This window comes from Bos indicus x Bos taurus, chromosome 3 (assembly GCF_003369695.1).
Source record: "Bos indicus x Bos taurus breed Angus x Brahman F1 hybrid chromosome 3, Bos_hybrid_MaternalHap_v2.0, whole genome shotgun sequence".
Lineage (NCBI taxonomy): Eukaryota > Metazoa > Chordata > Mammalia > Artiodactyla > Bovidae > Bos > Bos indicus x Bos taurus.
The window spans coordinates 54211115-54231705 of record NC_040078.1 but is presented as its reverse complement, the minus strand read 5'-3'; positions in this window follow the sequence as shown (position 1 = coordinate 54231705).

The following is a 20591-nucleotide window of genomic DNA, read 5'->3' as shown; positions in this document are numbered from 1 at the left end:
GATAAAGGAACCCTGTGCACTAGTGAGAGGATAAGAAATTGGTTCAGCCACTATGGAAAACAGTATCGAGATTCTTTAAAAAATTAAAAGTAAAACTACTATATGATCCAATAATTCCCCTTCTGGGTATATATGAAAAGGAAGTGGAAAAGATGTATGCAATCCCTTGTTTACTGTAGCATTATTTACAATAGTCACTGTATTGTAAGGTTTCATGTTTGTGTGGAATCTAAAATAGCTGAACTCATAAAAAACAGAGCAGAATAGTAGTTACCAGAGGATGGGGTGGATGGAGGAGCTGAGGATTTATGGTGTTAGAGAACAAAGTTTTAACTAGAAGATAAGTTCTGGAGAGCTAAGGAACAGCATACAGTTTACAGAAAGAAGTACTCATAATATTCAAAGTTGCTAATAGACTAGATTCTAGTTGTTTGCATCATACAAAAAAACCAACATGATAATTTGATGATATGACAGAGATTTTAGCTGTGGCTACGGTGATGTTTACATTTCAATATATGAATTATGAGAGCAACAGCTTGTATACCTTAACTTTGCACAATGTTTCACATCAATTGTAACAATAAATATACATTTTAAATAAATAAAGAGATGAAAGGTAAATAAGAGAGGCACATAATGAGATTATATTTGTTCCTATTGACATTTTACCTAGCTTTAAGGAAGCTATGTTTAAAATTTAGATTTCTTTGGATAAAAACTGCATATGTTGTTTATGTTCTCTCTGAGATTAGCGCTTATTTTTATAGGATGGCTCCTTGAAGGCTATGGTAACTTGAAAAGCCAGCAGAGTCTCACAGTACAATAAGATCACAAAGTCATTCTCCTGCCTCAGAGTTATCCAAAGCATGTGTATGTTAGCTCTTCTGTATTTTCTATGACACAAAATGTAGGCTAGTACTAGACATCTGCAGAGTGCTGCCTCATTATTTCAAGTCTCTGATGAAGTTAGTGATGAAATACAAGGTGTTGTCTCCTATGTTTTACTTCTGTAAAATAATAAGATTTAAGCATGCATTGACAGTCTAATATTTGCTAACTTTTCCCATACACGCCTTACTTACAACCGTGTATTATTCAGTAGCTCAGTCAAGTCTGACTCTTTGCAACTGCACGTACTGCAACATGCCACGCTTCTCTGTCCTTCACTATCTCCCGGAGTCTGCTCAAACTCCATTGAGTTGAAGATGCCATCCAACCATCGCGTCCTCTGTTGCCCTTTTCTCCTCCTGTCTTCAATCTTTCCCAGTATCAGGGTCTTTTCTCATGAGTCAGCTCTTTGCATCAGGTGGCCAAAGTATTGGTGCTTCAGCTTTAGTATCAGTCTTTCCAATGAATATTCAGGACTGGTTTCCTTGAGGATTGAATGGGTTGATCTCCTTGTTGTTCAAGGGACTCTCTCCCCAACCCAGGTTTCCTGACCCAGGAATTGAATCCAGGTCTTCTGTATTGCAGGCAGATTCTTTACTGTCTGAGCCACCTAGGAAGCCCTACAACCCTGTGCGTGTGTGCATGCTAATTGCTTCAGTAGTACCCAACTCTGCAAACCTATGGACTGCAGTACACCAGGCTTCTCTGTCCATGGTATTCTTTTTTTTTTCTTCTAATTTTATTTTATTTTTAAACTTTACATAATTGTATTAGTTTTGCCAAACATCAAAATGAATCCGCCACAGGTATACATGTGTTCCCCATCCTGAACCCTCCTCCCTCCTCCCTCCCCATACCATCCCTCTGGGTCGTCCCAGTGCACCAGCCCCAAGCATCCAGTATCCTGCATCGAACCTGGACTGGCAACTCGTTTCTTACATGAAATTTTACATGTTTCAATGCCATTCTCTCAAATCTTCCCACCCTCTCCCTCTGCAACAGAGTCCATAAGACTGTTCTATACATCAGTGTCTCTTTTGCTGTCTCGTACACAGGGTTATTGTTACCATCTTTCTAAATTCCATATATATGCGTTAGTATACTGTATTTATGTTTTTCCTTCTGGCTTACTTCACTCTGTATAATAGGCTCCAGTTTCATCCACCTCATTAGAACTGATTCAAATGTATTCTTTTTAATGGCTGAGTAATACTCCATTGTGTATATGTACCACAGCTTTCTTATCCATTCATCTGCTGATGGACATCTAGGTTGCTTCCATGTCCTGGCTATTATAAACAGTGCTGCGATGAACATTGGGGTACACGTGTCTCTTTCCCTTCTGGTTTCCTCAGTGTGTATGCCCAGCAGTGGGATTGCTGGATCATAAGGCAGTTCTATTTCCAGTTTTTTAAGGAATCTCCACACTGTTCTCCATAGTGGCTGTACTAGTTTGCATTCCCACCAAGAGTGTAAGAGGGTTCCCTTTTCTCCACACCCTCTCCAGCATTTATTATTTGTAGACTTTTGGATCGCAGCCATTCTGACTGGTGTGAAATGGTACCTCATAGTGGTTTTGATTTGCATTTCTCTGATAATGAGTGATGTTGAGCATCTTTTCATGTGTTTGTTAGCCATCTGTATGTCTTCTTTGGAGAAATGTCTATTTAGTTCTTTGGCCCATTTTTTGATTGGGTCGTTTACTTTTCTGGAGTTGAGCTGTAGGAGTTGCTTGTATATTTTTGAGATTAGTTGTTTGTCGGTTGCTTCATTTGCTATTATTTTCTCCCATTCTGAAGGCTGTCTTTTCACCTTGCTAATAGTTTCCTTTGATGTGCAGAAGCTTTTAAGGTTAATTAGGTCCCATTTGTTTATTTTTGCTTTTATTTCCAATATTCTGGGAGGTGGGTCATAGAGGATCCTGCTGTGATGTATGTCGGAGAGTGTTTTGCCTATGTTCTCCTCTAGGAGTTTTATAGTTTCTGGTCTTACGTTTAGATCTTTAATCCATTTTGAGTTTATTTTGTGTATGGTGTTAGAAAGTGTTCTAGTTTCATTCTTTTACAAGTGGTTGACCAGATTTCCCAGCACCACTTGTTAAAGAGATTGTCTTTAATCCATTGTATATTCTTGCCTCCTTTGTCAAAGATAAGGTGTCCATATGTGCGTGGATTTATCTCTGGGCTTTCTATTTTATTCCATTGATCAATATTTCTGTCTTTGTGCCAGTACCATACTGTCTTGATAACTGTGGCTTTGTAGTAGAGCCTGAAGTCAGGTAGGTTGATTCCTCCAGTTCCATTCTTCTTTCTCAAGATCGCTTTGGCTATTCGAGGTTTTTTTGTATTTCCATACAAATTGTGAAATTATTTGTTCTAGCTCTGTGAAGAATACTGTTGGTAGCTTGATAGGGATTGCGTTGAATCTATAAATTGCTTTGGGTAGTATACTCATTTTCACTATATTGATTCTTCCAATCCATGAACATGGTATATTTCTCCATCTATTTGTGTCCTCTTTGATTTCTTTCATCAGTGTTTTATAGCTTTCTATATATAGGTCTTTAGTTTCTTTAGGTAGATATATTCCTAAGTATTTTATTCTTTCTGTTGCAATGGTGAATGGAATTGTTTCCTTAATTTCTCTTTCTGTTTTCTCATTATTAGTGTATAGGAATGCAAGGGATTTCTGTGTGTTGATTTTATATCCTGCAACTTTACTATAGTCATTGATTAGTTCTAGTAATTTTCTGGTGGAGTCTTTAGGGTTTTCTATGTAGAGGATCATGTCATCTGCAAATAGTGAGAGTTTTACTTCGTCTTTTCCAATTTGGATTCCTTTTATTTCTTTTTCTGCTCTGATTGCTGTGGCCAAAACTTCCAAAACTATGTTGAATACTAATGGTGAAAGTGGGCACCCTTGTCTTGTTCCTGACTTTAGAGGAAATGCTTTCAATTTTTCACCATTGAGGATAATGTTTGCTGTGGGTTTGTCGTATATAGCTTTTATTATGTTGAGGTATGTTCCTTCTATTCCTGCTTTCTGGAGAGTTTTTATCATAAATGGATGTTGAATTTTGTCAAAGGCTTTCTCTGCATCTATTGAGATAATCGTATGGTTTTTATTTTTCAATTTGTTAATGTGGTGTATTACATTGATTGATTTGCGGATATTGAAGAATCCTTATATCCTTGGGATAAAGCCCACTTGATCATGGTGTATGATCTTTTTAATGTGTTGTTGGATTCTGATTGCTAGAATTTTGTTAAGGATTTTTGCATCTATGTTCATCAGTGATATTGGCCTGTAGTTTTCTTTTTTTGTGGGATCTTTGTTAGGTTTTGGTATTAGGGTGATGGTGGCCTCATAGAATGAGTTTGGAAGTTTACCTTCCTCTGCAATTTTCTGGAAGAGTTTGAGCAGGATAGGCGTTAGCTCTTCTCTAAATTTTTGGTAGAATTCAGCTGTGAAGCCGTCTGGACCGGGGCTTTTGTTTGCTGGAAGATTTTTGATTACAGTTTCAATTTCCATGCTTGTGATGGGTCTGTTAAGATTTTCTATTTCTTCCTGGTCCAGTTTTGGAAAGTTGTACTTTTCTAAGAATTTGTCCATTTCTTCCACGTTGTCCATTTTATTGGCATATAATTGTTGATAGTAGTCTCTTATGATCCTTTGTATTTCTGTGTTGTCTGTTGTGATCTCTCCATTTTCGTTTCTAATTTTGTTGATTTGATTTTTCTCCCTTTGTTTCTTGATGAGTCTGGCTAATGGTTTGTCAATTTTATTTATCCTTTCAAAGAACCAGCTTTTGGTTTTGTTGATTTTTGCTATGGTCTCTTTTGTTTCTTTTGCATTTATTTCTGCTCTAATTTTTAAGATTTCTTTCCTTCTACTAACCCTGGGGTTCTTCATTTCTTCCTTTTCTAGTTGCTTTAGGTGTAGAGTTAGGTTATTTATTTGACTTTTTTCTTGTTTCTTGAGGTGTGCCTGTATTGCTATGAACTTTCCCCTTAGGACTGCTTTTACCATGTCCCACAGGTTTTGGGTTGTTGTGTTTTCATTTTCATTCGTTTCTATGCAAATTTTGATTTCTTTTTTGATTTCTTCTGTGATTTGTTGGTTATTCAGCAGCTTGTTGTTCAGCCTCCATATGTTGGAATTTTTAATAGTTTTTCTCCTGTAATTGAGATCTAATCTTACTGCATTGTGGTCAGAAAAAATGCTTGGAATGATTTCTATTTTTTTGAATTTACCAAGGCTAGCTTTATGGCCCAGGATGTGATCTATCCTGGAGAAGGTTCCATGTGTGCTTGAGAAAAAGGTGAAATTCATTGTTTTGGGATGAAATGTCCTATAGATATCAATTAGGTCTAACTGGTCTATTGTATCGTTTAAAGTTTGTGTTTCCTTGTTAATTTTCTGTTTAGTTGATCTATCCATAGGTGTAAGTGGGGTATTAAAGTCTCCCAATATTATTGTGTTATTGTTAATTTCTCCTTTCATACTTGTTAGCATTTGTCTTACGTACTGTGGTGCTCCTTTGTTGGGTGCATATATATTTATAATTGTTATATCTTCTTCTTGGATTGATCCTTTGATCATTATGTAGTGACCTTCTGTCTCTTTTCACAGCCTTTGTTTTAAAGTCTATTTTATCTGATATGAGTATTGCTACCCCTGCTTTCTTTTGGTCCCTATTTGCATGGAAAATCTTTTTCCAGCCCTTCACTTTCAGTCTGTATGTGTCCCCGGTTTTGAGGTGGGTCTCTTGTAGACAACATATGTAGGGGTCTTGTTTTTGTATCCATTCAGCCAGTCTTTGTCTTTTGGTTGGGGCATTCAACCCATTTACGTTTAAGGTAATTACTGATAAGTATGATCCCGTTGCCATTTACTTTATTGTTTTGGGCTTGAGTTTATACACCGTTTTTGTCTTTCCTGTCTAGAGAATATCCTTTAGTATTTGTTGGAGAGCTGGTTTGGTGGTGCAGAATTCTCTCAGCTTTTGCTTGTCTGAAAAGCTTTTGATTTCTCCTTCATACTTGAATGAGATCCTTGCTGGGTACAATAATCTGGGCTGTAGGTTATTTTCTTTCATCATTTTAAGTATGTCTTGCCATTCCCTCCTGGCTTGAAGAGTGTCTATTGAAAGATCAGCTGTTATCCTTATGGGAATTCCCTTGTGTGTTATTTGTTGTTTTTCCCTTGCTGCTTTTAGTATTTGTTCTTTGTGTTTGATCTTTGTTAATTTGATTAATATGTGTCTTGGGGTGTTTCTCCTTGGGTTTATCCTGTTTGGGACTCTCTGGGTTTCTTGGACTTGGGTGATTATTTCCTTCCCCAGTTTAGGGAAGTTTTCAACTATTATCTCCTCAAGTATTTTCTCATGGTCTTTCTTTTTGTCTTCTTCTTCTGGAACCCCTATGATTCGAATGTTGTAGCATTTAATATTGTCCTGGAGGTCTCTGAGATTGTCCTCATTTCTTTTAATTCGTTTTTCTTTTATCCTCTCTGATTCATTTATTTCTACCATTCTATCTTCTAATTCACTAATCCTATCTTCTGCCTCTGTTATTCTACTATTTGTTGCCTCCAGAGTGTTTTTAATTTCATTTATTGCATTATTCATTATATATTGACTCTTTTTTATTTCTTCTACGTCCTTGTTAAACCTTTCTTGCATCTTCTCAATCCTTGTCTCCAGGCTATTTATCTGTGATTCCATTTTAGTTTCAAGATTTTGGATCAATTTCACTATCATTATTCGGAATTCTTTATCAGGTAGATTCCCTATCTCTTCCTCTTTTGTTTGGTTTGGTGGGCATTTATCCTGTTCCTTTATCTGCTGAGTATTCCTCTGTCTCTTCATCTTGTTTAAATTGCTGAGTTTGGGGTGTCCTTTCTGTATTCTGGCAGTTTGTGGAGTTCTCTTTATTGTGGCGTTTCCTCACTGTGTGTAGGTTTGTACAGGTGGCTTGTCAAGGTTTCCTGGTTAGGGAAGCTTGTGTCGGTGTTCTGGTGGGTGGAGCTGTATTTCTTCTCTCTCCTTTCGAAGAGTTGGGTTGCTTTTCTGGGTGCCTGATGTCCTCTGCCGACATTCAGAAGTTGTTTTGTGGAATTTACTCGACGTTTAAATGCTCTTTTGATGAATTTGTGGGGGAGAAAGTGTTCTCCCCGTCCTACTCCTCTGCCATCTTCCCATGGTATTCTTCAAGCAAGACTACTGAAGTGGGTTGCCATGCACTACTCCAGAGGATCTTTCCAACCCCGGAATTGAACTGTCTCTTGCATTGCAGGTGGATTCTTTACCTGCTGAGCTACCAGGGAAGCCCAGGGCTTAGTATCTTCATATGCAAATAAGATGAGTAGGGCTCAGAAAATCTAAGGTATTTTCCCAAAGCTTATAGTGGGTAAGTAGTAGAAGCAAGATTCAAAACATGGAATGTTTGGTTGCATATTCTATGTAGGTATATGAGAGAAATTTGGGGATTAGTCCTTCTAGCTAGAGTTTCTTAAACTTGGATACATATTAGAATGGCCCACAAGAAAAAAGAAATGTCTCCAGAAACCTTCCAAATAGGAGATGAGATGGGAAAAAGAGCGGTAGCTATCAGTACTTCCTAAAATCTCAGGATTTTATAATCTCTGCATCTCAGAATGCAAATAGAGTTGAGAATTATTGATAAGACTATACTCATACATATGGCAATAAGGAAAGTTTTACTCCCAAGTCTTTTTCTGAGTTATTATTTTGATCTCAGAAATACTCAAAGTGCTTTATGCCCAGACCTCAAGTACATGTATTATAAAAGAAAGTTTATAAGTGAACATACCTGCTTCACAGCACTGCTAGTATGTTCAAGAACAGGTGTCCGGTTACCTGTAATCTTTACCTTGCTTTGTTTCCTTCTCTCACTGTTCTGTTGCTTATTTATAGAAGCTCAAAACAAGCTGAGGATGTTATTGATTCTCAGAAAATGGAATGAAGCATAAAACTGAACCTGAAAGCAAAAGCAGTTCATAGCATGTAGGTAGTTAAAGAGGCATGCCAGGATCAGGCAGCTGAATTCAGTTCAGTCACTCAATCGTGTCCAACCCTTTGTGACCCAATAGACTGCAGCACACCAGGCTTCCTGGTCCATCACCAACTCTAGGAGCTTGCTTAAACTCAAGTCCATCGAGTCAGTGATGCCATCCAACCATCTCATCCTCTGTCATCCCCTTCTCCTCTTGCCTTCAATCTTTCCCAGCATCAGGATCTTTTCCAATGAGTAAGTTCTTCACATCAGGTGGCCAAAGTATTGAAGTTTCAGCATCAGCATCAGCATCAGTCCTTCCCATTAATATTCAGGACTCATTTCCTTTAGGATTGACTAGTTTTATCTCCTTGCTGTCCAAGGGACTCTCAGGAGTCTTCTCCAACACCATAGTTCAAAACCATTAAGTCTTTGGTGCTCAGCTTTGTTTATGGTCCAACTCTCACATCCATACATGACTACTGGAAAAATCATAGGTTCAACTATACGGACCTTTGTCAGTAAAGGAATGTCTCTGCTTTTTAATATGCTGTCTAGATTTGTCATAGTTTTTCTTCCAAAGAGCAAATTTTAATTTTATGGCTGCAGTGACCATCTGCAATGATTTTGGAGCCCAAGCAAACAAAGTCTGCAACGGTTTCCATTGTTTGCCCATCTATTTGCCATGAAGTGATGGGACTGGATGCCATAATTTTAGTTTTCTGAATGTTGAGCTTTAAGCCAGCCTTTTCACTCTCCTCTTTCACTTTCATCAAGAGGCTCTTTAATTCCTCTTTGCTTTCTGCCATAAGAGTGGTGTCATCTGCATATCTGAGTTTATTGATATTTCTACCTGCAGTCTTGATTCCAGCTTGTTTTTCAGCCAGCCCAGCATTTCACATAACTACATAGAAGTTAAATAAGCAAAGTGACAATAGACAGTCTTGATGTATTCCTTTCCCAAAGTTGAACCACTCTGTTGTTCCATGTCCGATTCTAACTGTTGCTTCTTGACCTGCATACAGATTTCTCAGGAGGCAGGTAAGGTAGTCTGGTATTCCCATCCCTTTAAGAATTTTCCACGGTTTGTTGTGATCCACACAGTCAAAGGCTTTAGTGTAGTCAATGAAGCAGAAGTAGATGTTTCTCTGGAATTCTCTTGCTTTTTCTATGATCCAACACATGTTGGCAATTTGATCTCTGGCTCCTCTGGCTTTTCTAAATCCAGCTTGAACATCTGGAAGTTCTCAGTTCATGTACTGTTGAAGCCTATCTTGGAAAATTTTGAGCATTACTTTGCTAGCATTTGAAATGAGAGCAACTGTGCAGTAGTTTGAGCATTCTTTAGCATTGCCTTTCTTAAGGACTGGAATGAAAACTGACATTTTCTAGTCCTGTGGCCACTGCTGAGTTTTCCAGATTTACTGGGATATTGAGTGCAGCACTTTCACAGTATCATCTTTTAGGACTTGAAATATCTCAACAATTTAGGTGAGGAATTCATCACCTCCACTAGCTTTGTTCCCAGTGATAATTCCTAAGGTCCACTTGACTTTGCACTCCAGGATGTCTGGCACTGAGTGAGTGATCACACCATTGTGGTTATCTGGGTCATGAAAATCTTTTTTGTATAGTTCCGTGTATTCTTGCCACCTCTTCTTAGTATCTTCTGCTTCTGTTAGGTCCATACCATTTCTGTCCCTTATTGTGCCCATCTTTGCATGAAATGTTCCCTTGGTATCTCTAATTTTCTTAAAGAGACCTCTAGTTTTTCCCATTGTATTGTTTTCCTTTATTTCTTTGAACTGATCACTGAGGAACACTTTCTTATCTCTTCTTGCTATTCGTCGGAACTCTGAAGAAAAATATATCTTCAGATATATTTTCCCTTTTCTCCTTTGCCTTTGAGAAACAAGCTGCTCTTTTTTTCTCAGCTATTTGTAAGGCCTCTTCAGGCAACCATCTTGCCATTTTTGCATTTGTTTTTTTTTTTTTTTTGAAATCTTTTTTTTGTTTAAGATTTTCTTTTTAGCAAATTGAGAAAAACTTTTTATTATTTAACTTTACAATATTGTATTGGTTTTGCTGTATATCAACATGAGTCCACCACAGGTATACACGTGTTCCCCATCCTGAACCCTCCGCCCTCCTCCCTCCCCATACCATCCCTCTGGGTCGTCCCAGTGCACCAGCCCCAAGCATCCTCTATCCTGCATTGAATCTGGACTGGCGATTCATTTCATATATGATATTATACATATTTCAATGCCATTCTCCCAAATCATTCCACCCTCTCCCTCTCCCATTCTTTCTGAGGATGGTTTTGATCACCACCTCCTGTACAATGTTATGAACCTCTGTCTATAGTTCTTCAGGCACTCTATCAGATATGATCTCTTGAATCTATTTGTCACTTCCACTGTATAATCATAAGTGATTTGATTTAGGTCATACCTGAATTGTCAAGTGGTTTCCCTACTTTCTTTAATTTATGTCTGAATTTGGCAATAAGGAGTTCATGACCTGAGCCACAGTCAGCTCCTGATCTTGGTTTTGCGGACTGTATAGAGCTTCTCTATCTCTCGCTGCAAAAAATGTAATCAATCTGACTTTGGTATTGACCATCTGGTGATGTCCATGTGTAAATTCGTCTCTTGTGTTGTTGGAAAAGGGTGTTTGCCATGACCAGTGCATCCCTTGGCAAAATTCTGTTAGCCTCTGACCTGCTTCATTTTGTACTCCAAGGCCAAATTTACCTGTTATTCCAGGTATCTCTTGACTTCCTACTTTTGCATTCCAGTCCCCTATGAGGAAAAAGAGATCTCTTTTTGGTGTTAGTTCTAGACAGTCTTGCAGGTCTTCATAGAACCATTCAACTTCAGCTTCTTCAGCAATAGTGATTGGGCTAAAGACTTGGATTACCGTGATACTGAATGGTTTGCCTTGGAAATAAACAGAGATCATTCTGTCGTTTTTGAGATTGTACTGCATTTCAGACTCTTTTGTTGACTATGAGGGCTACTCCATTTCCTCTAAGGGATTCTTGCCCACAGTAGTAGATATGATGGTCATTTGAATTAAATTCTCCCATCCCAGTCCATTTTAGTTCACTGATTCCTAAAATGTCAATGTTTGCTCTTGCCATCTCCTTTTTGTCCACTTCCAATTTACCTTGATTCATGGACCTAACATTCCAGGTTCCTATGCAATATTGTTTTTTAAAGCATCAAACGTTACTTCCATCACCAGTCACATCCACAACTAGGCATTGTTTTCGCTTTCACTCAGCCTTTCCATTCTTTCTGTAGCTATTTCTCCATTCTTCTCCAGTAGCATGTTGGGCACCTGCTGACCTGGGGAGTTCTTCTTTCCGTATCATATCTTTTTGCCTTTACATACTCGTCGTGGGGTTTTTAAGGCAAAAATACTGAAGTGGTTTACCATTCTCTTCTCCAGTGGGCTACGTATTCTCAGAACTCTTCACCATGACCCATTAATCTTGGCTGGCCCTACAAGACATGGCTCATAGTTTCATCAAGTTAGACAACTCTGTGATCCAAGTGATCCGTTTGGTTAGTTTTCTGTAACTGGTTTCTATTCTGTCTGCCCTCTGATGGATAAGGATAAGAGGCTTGTGGAAGTTTCCTGATGAGAGGGATTTATTATGGGGGAATCTGGGTCTTACTCTGATGGGGGTTGGCCATGGTCAGTAAATCTTTAATCCAATTTTCTGTTGGATGGGTGGGGCTGTGTTACTTCTCTGTAGTTTGGCCTGAGGCCAAACTAGGGGTAATGGTGACTTCCTTCAAAAGGACTTAAGCCAGAACTGTTCAGTGCCCCTGACCCCACAGCAGGCCACTGTTGACCCACATCTTTGCCGGAGACTCCTGGACACTCACAGGCAAGTCTGACTCAGTCTCTAGTGGGTCACTTCACCTTTCTCCTGGGTCCTGGTAAGCACAAGCTTTTGTTCATGCCCTCCAAGAGTCTGTTTCCCCAGTCCTGTGGAAATTCTATAATCAAATCCCATTGGCCTTGAATGTCAAATTCCCTGAGAGTTCTCAGTCCCTTTGCTGGATCCCCAGGTTGGGAAATCTGTTGTGGGCCCTAGAACTTTTGCAACAGTGCAAGAACTTCTTTGGTATAATTGTCCTCCAGTTTGTGGGTTGTCTGCTCAGTGGCTCTGTGGTGGGGCTCACATGCCATGCCTCCCAGGTATGCTGCAGCCAGAGCCCCTGTCCCTGCGGCAGGCCACGGCTAACCTGTGCCTCCATAGGAGCACTCAACATTCAAAGGCAGGTCTGACTCAGTCTCTTGTCGGGTCCCTGGGTCCTGATGCACACAAGGTCTTCTTTGAGCCCTCCAAGCATCTCTGGTAGATATGAGGTTTGATTCTAAATTTTGTCCCTCCTGTTTTGTCCCTCATACTGATTTTGTCCCTCCTACTGTCTTGTTGGGGCTTTTCCTCTGCCTTTGGAAGTGAGGTATATTTTTTTGGTGAAATTCAACCTTCTCCTGTTGATGGTTGTTTAGTGGTTAAATTCTCACAGGAAAAGATGAGCGCATGTCCTTCTACTCCACCATCTTGGCTACTCTTTCAAGCCTGAGAAAGTATAGAGTGAGAAGACTAGAGGACTTCAGTCATTCTGTAGGTAACTTCTAGTAAATATCCTTGTAACTTTATTTTTATCCTTCTTTATTTGTCAACAAATAGATTATGATATGTATAAATGTGCATTTTGTTGTATTTATACTTTTTGCAATTCATGGAGCTTCTGGAATGGGTACATTAATGTCTTCCATCTGATTATTTAAGGTTTGATTATTATTTTTCATATTTTTTTTTTACCACTTTTTGTCTATTGATGTGATTTCCTTTATGTCTACATTGGCACACATGATTCTGCCTCACAGCTCCCTGAGGATACGTATATCATTCTTCATTTTTTTTTTTTTTCCCCTCACACTGGATTATTTTTGCTGATTTATCTTTAAGTTAGAAGATCTTTTCCTTTGCTAGGTCACAGCTGGCAAAGGAAATATATTCTTGGTACCAGTACTTGTGCTATTCCATTTGGAATATCTAATTTGTCCCTTGTAATGACTTCTGATCTTGTATTATTTTCTATATAACAAATAATTTCCATTATACTTTAATCCTTTGAAACTAGATACCCTTAATTCTTTAAACATACTCATAATAGCTGCCTTAAAGTTGTCTGCTAAGTTCAACACATGGGCCCCACAAGAGACAGTTTCTATGAACAGAATTCCTTTCCTATGCTTAGGTCTATTTTTTCTGTTTCTTGGTATGCCTGATAATTTTTTATGAAAAAACGGACACATAAATATGTCCAGTTTTTTTAGCATAAAACAACCCATATTTATTTTCTCATAGTTTCTGTGAGTCAGGAATTTGGCCACAGAATCTGCAAAGCCACAGTCAAAGTGGTGGCTTGGACTGGGTTCTCAGTGGGAAGTTCAACATGGAATGAATTTGCTTCCAGGTTTCAGTAATGTTGTCTGTTCCCAGGTGGCACTAGTGGTAGAACCCACCTGCCAATGCAGGAGATGTAAGAGACAGAGGTTTGATCCCTGGGTGGGAAAGATCCCCTGGAGTAAGAAATGGCAACCCAATCCAGTACTCTTGCTTGAAGAACCCCATGGACAGAGAAGCTTGGTAGGCTACAGTTCACTGAGTTGCAAAGAGTCAGACACAACTGAAGCAACTTAGCATGCAATGTCTGTGGATTCTGATACACCACTCTAGGGATTACTTTTGGTTCTGTACTTTGTTCTTTGGTGACTTACCTGGACTATTTCTGTGTAGTCTGATGACCTTCCCACGTGAAGCTGTTGGTGTCTCTTCTCAGTTATACCTTAAAATTTGTATTCTTTTAGTTTTTGAGATTGACTTCCCAGAGTTCACTCTTGAGTCATAATAGGTTATTGATAAGCCAGAGGTACGTCAGAGCTTATGCTTAAACACCTTATGCCAGTAAATACCCTTTGTTAATGGATCTGAGTGGGATTTCATAAGACATTCAAATTTCATGTGTTTTAAAACTTTTCAGGGATTTATTTCTGCTTATAGCAGGTGGGGATTTCCCCAATGGCTCAGAGGGTGAAGAATTCACCTGCAATTCAGGACACACAGGAAACATGAGTCCAATCCCTGGATCAGGAAGATCCTCTGGAAAAGGGAATGGCAACCCACTCCAGTATTCTTTCTTGGGAAATCCCCTGGACAGAGGAACCTGGTGGGCTACAGGCCACGGGGTCGCAAAAGAGTCAGACACAACTGAGTGACTAAACAACAATAATACAAGGTGAAAATTCAGTCAGGAGAATATTTAGTTAAGAGTGAAACAAGAAAAGAGGTAAACAAATCCAAGAACATGTTATTGGGCCACTCTGAGTATTTGAACTCAGTCTTTCTTGGGGTTCTGTGAGTGCAATTCAACTGGTCTCGGAGAATGTCTCATTAGTTGTAGGTTTAATTAAGGGAGAGTCCTTCAGTGTAACAGAGGTTGGTGATGTGGTGGCTGGGTCCCCTACTCATGTAACTTTCTTCTGTCCTATAGACCACCTATTCCTGCTGAACCCAAGGAAACATGAGATTTGGAAGATTTGGCAGTTCAAAGCTCATGATGATAAGTCCTGTTCCCACAGTGACATAATATCCAGGAGTGAGGAGCTCAGTATCTATTAAAGCCTAACAGCAGCCTAGAAGCAGCTTTTCAAATAGCCAATTAACCTTCTCATGTATAAAAACTGACCTTGTCCTGAAACACTAAGAGCTCTGTGAAAATCACATTAGCTATGCCAGGTGCATGTCTTCTCAGGCTCCCTTTCATCACTACTATCCTCCCCTGCCCATACAAGGTAAGCACTATGCAGCTTTGACATGTGATATAAGTAGATTCATAAAATGTTTTAGCTGAACATCTGGTATCTGTTACTCAATATTATGGTTGTGAAAGTAGCCTACATTTTTGTGTGTAGCTATAGATTATTTGGCTGCTATCCTGTATTGTAGATACAGTAAGAATATTTTATAATTTATTTGTTTACTCATATATTGACAAACATTTGAGTAGTGCCTAATTTTGTGATTATTATAGAAAGGGTTTTTATAAACATACTTGCACATATCTTCATATTCTTCATGTATATTCCTGTATATGTATCCAGGAATATATTGCTATAAATGCATGTGATAAGCTCAGTCTATTTTACAGATACTGTCAGACAGTTTCATAAGTGGATTATAGGAAAAAAACAAAGCTGTCTTTACTGGACCAGTCAACTGGCCCAAGAGCAGCACCGTATTCATGTAACATGGGACTAGTGGTCACAAAAACAGTGGTCAGGGAATAGGATCATATTGAAATTGGTCCCAATGTGATGAGGACACTGGGTATACCCAAGCCAATGGCTTTTGTGGGGAGAGGAATTCCCCCACTGAGTCAGGAAGACAGCAGAGACCACCTGAGGGTTGTAGAAAGGAAAGACAGTTTATTGAAAAGAAATAGAGAAGACTTCTGACATAGGTATCAGAAGGGGGTAAAAGAGAATACCCGAGTGGTTAACTTGAGCCAAATAGTATATACCTTTAGATTAGTTACTAACAATGGAGCAGAAGAATAGCTCAAGTTTGTAGACGTTCTACTAGACCCTCTCCCACAACGTACATCTTGAGATAGCATCAGTACAAGATTAGCCAGAAGGAACAGGTTCCTCTTAAGGAGAAACATGTCCTTGAACAAGGTACTTATTGTTATATAATCATCAGCAGAGGGCCTAAGGAAAAACATGTCCTCCAGCAAGATGTATTGTTGCTATATACTCATTAACACAGAGCCTAAGGAAAAACATGTCCTTGAGCAAGATGTATTGTTGCTTACAGGCCTCCTCATAAACTATCATTATTAGGTTTCATGAATGCCTCTTTATTCTCCCCATGAAAAATGCCCTATACACATGGTTGGACATCTCATTTTTTCACCTTAAAATAGGTCTAGAAGACTGTGCTATAGTGGTATATATAAGTCCATTGTCAAATTATTTAACCACTACATAGAATTCCACTACATGTGTGTACTAACTTTGTATTTATATTACCACTTCTCTAAAAAAAAAAATTAATTTTGTTGGAGTATAGTTGTTTTACATGTTGTATTAGCTTCTATTGTATAGCAAAATGAATCAGCCATATAAAAACATATATAGCCTCTCTTTTGGACTACCTTCCCATTCAGGTCATCAGAGTGCATTAAGTAGAGTTCCCTGAGCTAATACTGTATGTTCTTGTTAATTGTCTATTTTATACATAGTATCAATATGTAGGTATCAGTCTCAATATCCTAATTCCTCCCACCTATCCTTCTTTCCCTTTTGATATCTGTATATTTGTTTTCTATGTCTGTGTCTCTATTTCTGCTTTGCAAATAAAATCATCTATACCATTTTCCCAGATTCCACATATATGTGTTAATATACGATATTTGTTTTTCTCTTTCTGGCTTACCTCACTCTGTATGACACTAACAGAAATATAGATCAAGGGAACAGGATAGAAAGCCCAGAGATAAACTCACATACCTATGGTCACCTAATCTATGACAAAGGAGGCAAGAATATACAATGGAGAACATATAGCCTCCTCAGTAAGTGGTGCTGGGAAAACTGGACAGCTCCATATAAAAGAATGAAACTAGAACACTTGGAGAAGGCAATGGCACTCCACTCCAGCACTTTTGCCTGGAAAATCCCATGGATGGAGGAGCCTGGTGGGCTGCAGCCCATGGGGTCGCTAAGAGTCAGACACAACTGAGCAACTTCACTTTCACTTTTCACTTTCATGCACTGGAGAAGGAAATGGCAACCCACTCCAGTGTTCTTGCCTGGAGAATCCCAGGGACAGGGGAGCCTGGTGGGCTGCCGTCTATGGGGTCGCACAGAGTTGGACATGACTGAAGCAGCTTAGCAGCAGCAGCAGAACACTTCTTAACACCATACATCAAAATAGACTCAAAATGGATTAAAGACTTAAATGTTAGGCCATAAACTATACAGCTCTTATAGGAAAATATAAGCAGTACACTCTGACATAAATGAACTTCCCTCCTAGCTCAGATGGTAAAGCGTCTGCTTACAGTGCAGGAGACCCAGGTTCAATCCCTGGGTCAGGAAGATCTCCTGGAGAAGGAAATGGCAACCCACTCCAGTATCCTTGCCTGGAAAGTCCCATGGATGGAGAAGCCTGGTAGGCTACAGTCCATGGGGTCGCAAAGAGTCAGACATGACTGAGCGACTTCACTTTCTTTCTTCACTTCTGACATAAATGACAACAAGATCCTCTTTGACCCACCTCCTAAAGTAATGGCAGTATAAACAAAAATAAACAAATGACACCTAATTAAACTTAAAACTTTTAGTCAGCAAAGGAAACAATAAACAAGATTAAAAGACACCCCTCAGAATGGGCAAAAATACTTGCAAATTAAACAATTGACAAAGGATTAATCTCCAAAGTGTATAAGCAGCACATACAGCTTAACATCAGGAAAACAAACAGCCCAATTAAAAAATGGGCAGAAGACCTAAACAGACATTTCTCCAAAGACATACAAATTGACAATAAACATGTGAAAAGATGCTGAACATCACTAATTATTATATAAATGCAAATCAAAACTATAATGAGGTATCATCTCACACCAGTCAGAATGGCCATCATCAAAAAATCTACAAACAATAAATGCTGGAGAGGATGTGGAGGGAAGGCAACCCTTCTACACTGTTGGTGGGAATGTAAATTGATGCACCCACTATGGAGAACAGTATGGAGATTCCTTTAAAAACTAGGAATAAAACTACCATATGACCCGGCAATCCCACTACTGGACATATACCCTAAGCAAACCATAATTGAAAAAGACACATGCACTCCAATGTTCATAGAAGCACTATATACAATAGCTAGGACATGGAAGCTACTAGATGTCCACTGACAGATGAATGGATAAAGAAGATGTGGTACATACATACAATGGAATATTATTCAGCCATAAAAATGAATTTGAGTCAGTTCTAGTAAGGTGGATAAACCTAGGAGCCTGTTATACAGAATGAAATAATTCAGAAAGAAAAAATAAATATAGTATATTAACACATATATATGGAATCTAGAAAAATCGTATCAATGAGCATGTTTGCAGGGAAGGAGTAGAGACACAGATGGAAAGAATAGACTTGTGGACACAATGGGGGAAGGAAAGAGTGGGGCAAACGGAGAAAGTAGCACAGACATAAATGCACCACCATGTGTAAGATAGATAGCTGGTGAAAAGTTTCTATATAACATGGGCCCAGCCTGGCACTCTGTGATGACCAAGAGGGTGGGATGAGGATTGGGGGAGGGGAGAGAGGCTTAAGAGGGAAGTGATATATGTATAATTATGGCTGATTTGCATTTTTGTATGGCAGAAATCAACACAACATTACAAATAAATTTTCCTCCAAATAAAAAATAAATTTTTACAAAAGTACACTCTCTAACCCCATACACAAAAATAAACTCAAAATGGATTAAAGACCTGAATGTAAGGCCAGAAACTTTAAAACTCTTAGAGGAAAACATATGAAGAACACTCTTTAACATAAATTTATGCAAGACCTTTTTTGACCCACCTTTTAGAGTAATAAAAATAAAAGCAAAAGTTATACATGGAAACTAATTACCACTTTTTATTAAAAGTTATACTACAATGGATCTCATTTGTGTGTGTTGTGTGTATGTGTAATTGTGCACGTCTTTTCCTAAAAGTGAATATGCTCTATTAAGACATAAATACATTAAAATGTAAGAAATATTAAGACAAATACTCAACAGAAATTATATATTATACTCCCATATGAGACAGCCCTTCCTTCCACTGCTTTCTAACAAAACTTGCTATCAAATTTTTTGACCTTTGTCAGTCTGAAAGTGAAAGATTATATCTGGTAGTTTTAGTTTCATTTCACTGATCTTAAGTTTAATTATGTTTTATTTCTTTCCTGTGAACTTCTACTCATATATTTCTTTCATGTTGCTTAAATAAACTAGCTTTTTCTATAATAAAAAAGTGGAAAATATATTTTCAGAGATCTTTGTTTTCTTGACAAAAAGGATTTACTTCAGTTTTCTGCACTTTTGTGTATATCTTAGATCTTGTGGACTTTTGTCTTGCTTAGAAAGAACTACCACATTCTAAGATTTTAAAAAATTATTTGTGATTTATAAATTTTATAATTTCAATCTTCATGTTTAAATGTAGGAAATCTGGAATTTACTTTGCCATTATATGTGTATGTATATGGGAATCCCAGCTGGCTCAGTGGTGAAGAATCTGCCTGCCAATGCAGGACATGTAAGAGATTCAGGTTCAATCCCTAGGTCAGGCTGATGCCCTGGAGGAGGGCATGGCAACGCACTCCAGCATTCTTGCCTAGAAAATCCCATGTACAGAGGAGCTTGTACAGTCCATGTACAGTCCATGGGGTCACAAGGAGTCAGACATGACTTAGCAGCTAAACCACCACCACTACCACATATATGAATATGATATCTAATCTGCTTTTTTCTAGGTGGCTGTCAAGTTGTCTGAGACAATTTATTCAACAGTTTATTTCCAGCTGATATGAAATAAAACCTTTAAGTTAGTTTCTAAAAGTATTTATCTCTAGATGATGTAAACTGTTCTGTAGCTTTGTCTGTATGACTAGGACCCAGAGTGCACTGGTCTGATGAACGCAGCCCTAGAAAGGTTTTCATATGGAGCAGACACGGCTCCTCTTCTTTGTTTTTCTTCTATATTATCCTGACAATTTTTAAAAGTATGTTAAGCATTTTCATTTAAATATGTAGAAAGGTAGTAGCCTACCTCTCTTTACAAAAATATATTTTTACTACACAGCACATTAAATTTACAAATAAATTAGAGGAGAATTGATTTTAATATATTTAAATTATATGATTTTTCTTTTGTGATTTTCAGTGGCATTCTTGACACATTTTTTCCTTAATTTTTACCTCTATTGCAAATTTAGTCTCTACCTTCTAAAACAGCAGGTGAAAAACTTTTCTGTAAAGGACACAAAAGGAAATATTTTGATTCTGTGGGTAAAGCAGTGTTTCTGGGAAACAATTCAGCTCTGTGGTTGTGGCATGAAAATAGCCAGAGATGATATGCAAATGAATGAGTGTGGTAGTGTACCAATAAAACTTTATTTAGAAAAACAGGTAACAGTGCACATTTGGTCTAGAAGCCAAAGTTTGCCAACTCCTGGTATAAAGTTATTTTTTTCTCCTTTTAAACTAACTGATAAAACCAACATAACTCAGATAACCACACTGCTGTGATCACTCACCTAGAGCCAGACATCCTGGAGCAGGAGGTTAAGTAGACCATAAGAAGCATTATTATTAACAAAACTAGTGGAGATGATGGAATTTCTAGCTGAGCTATTTCAATTCTTAAAAGATGATGCTGTTAAAGTGCTGCACTTAATGCCCACAAATTTGGAAAACTCAGGAGTGGCCACAGGACTGGAAAAGGTTAGTTTTCATTACAATTGAAAAGAAAGGAAATGCCAAAGAGTGTTCAAACTACCACATAATTGCACTCATTTACACAC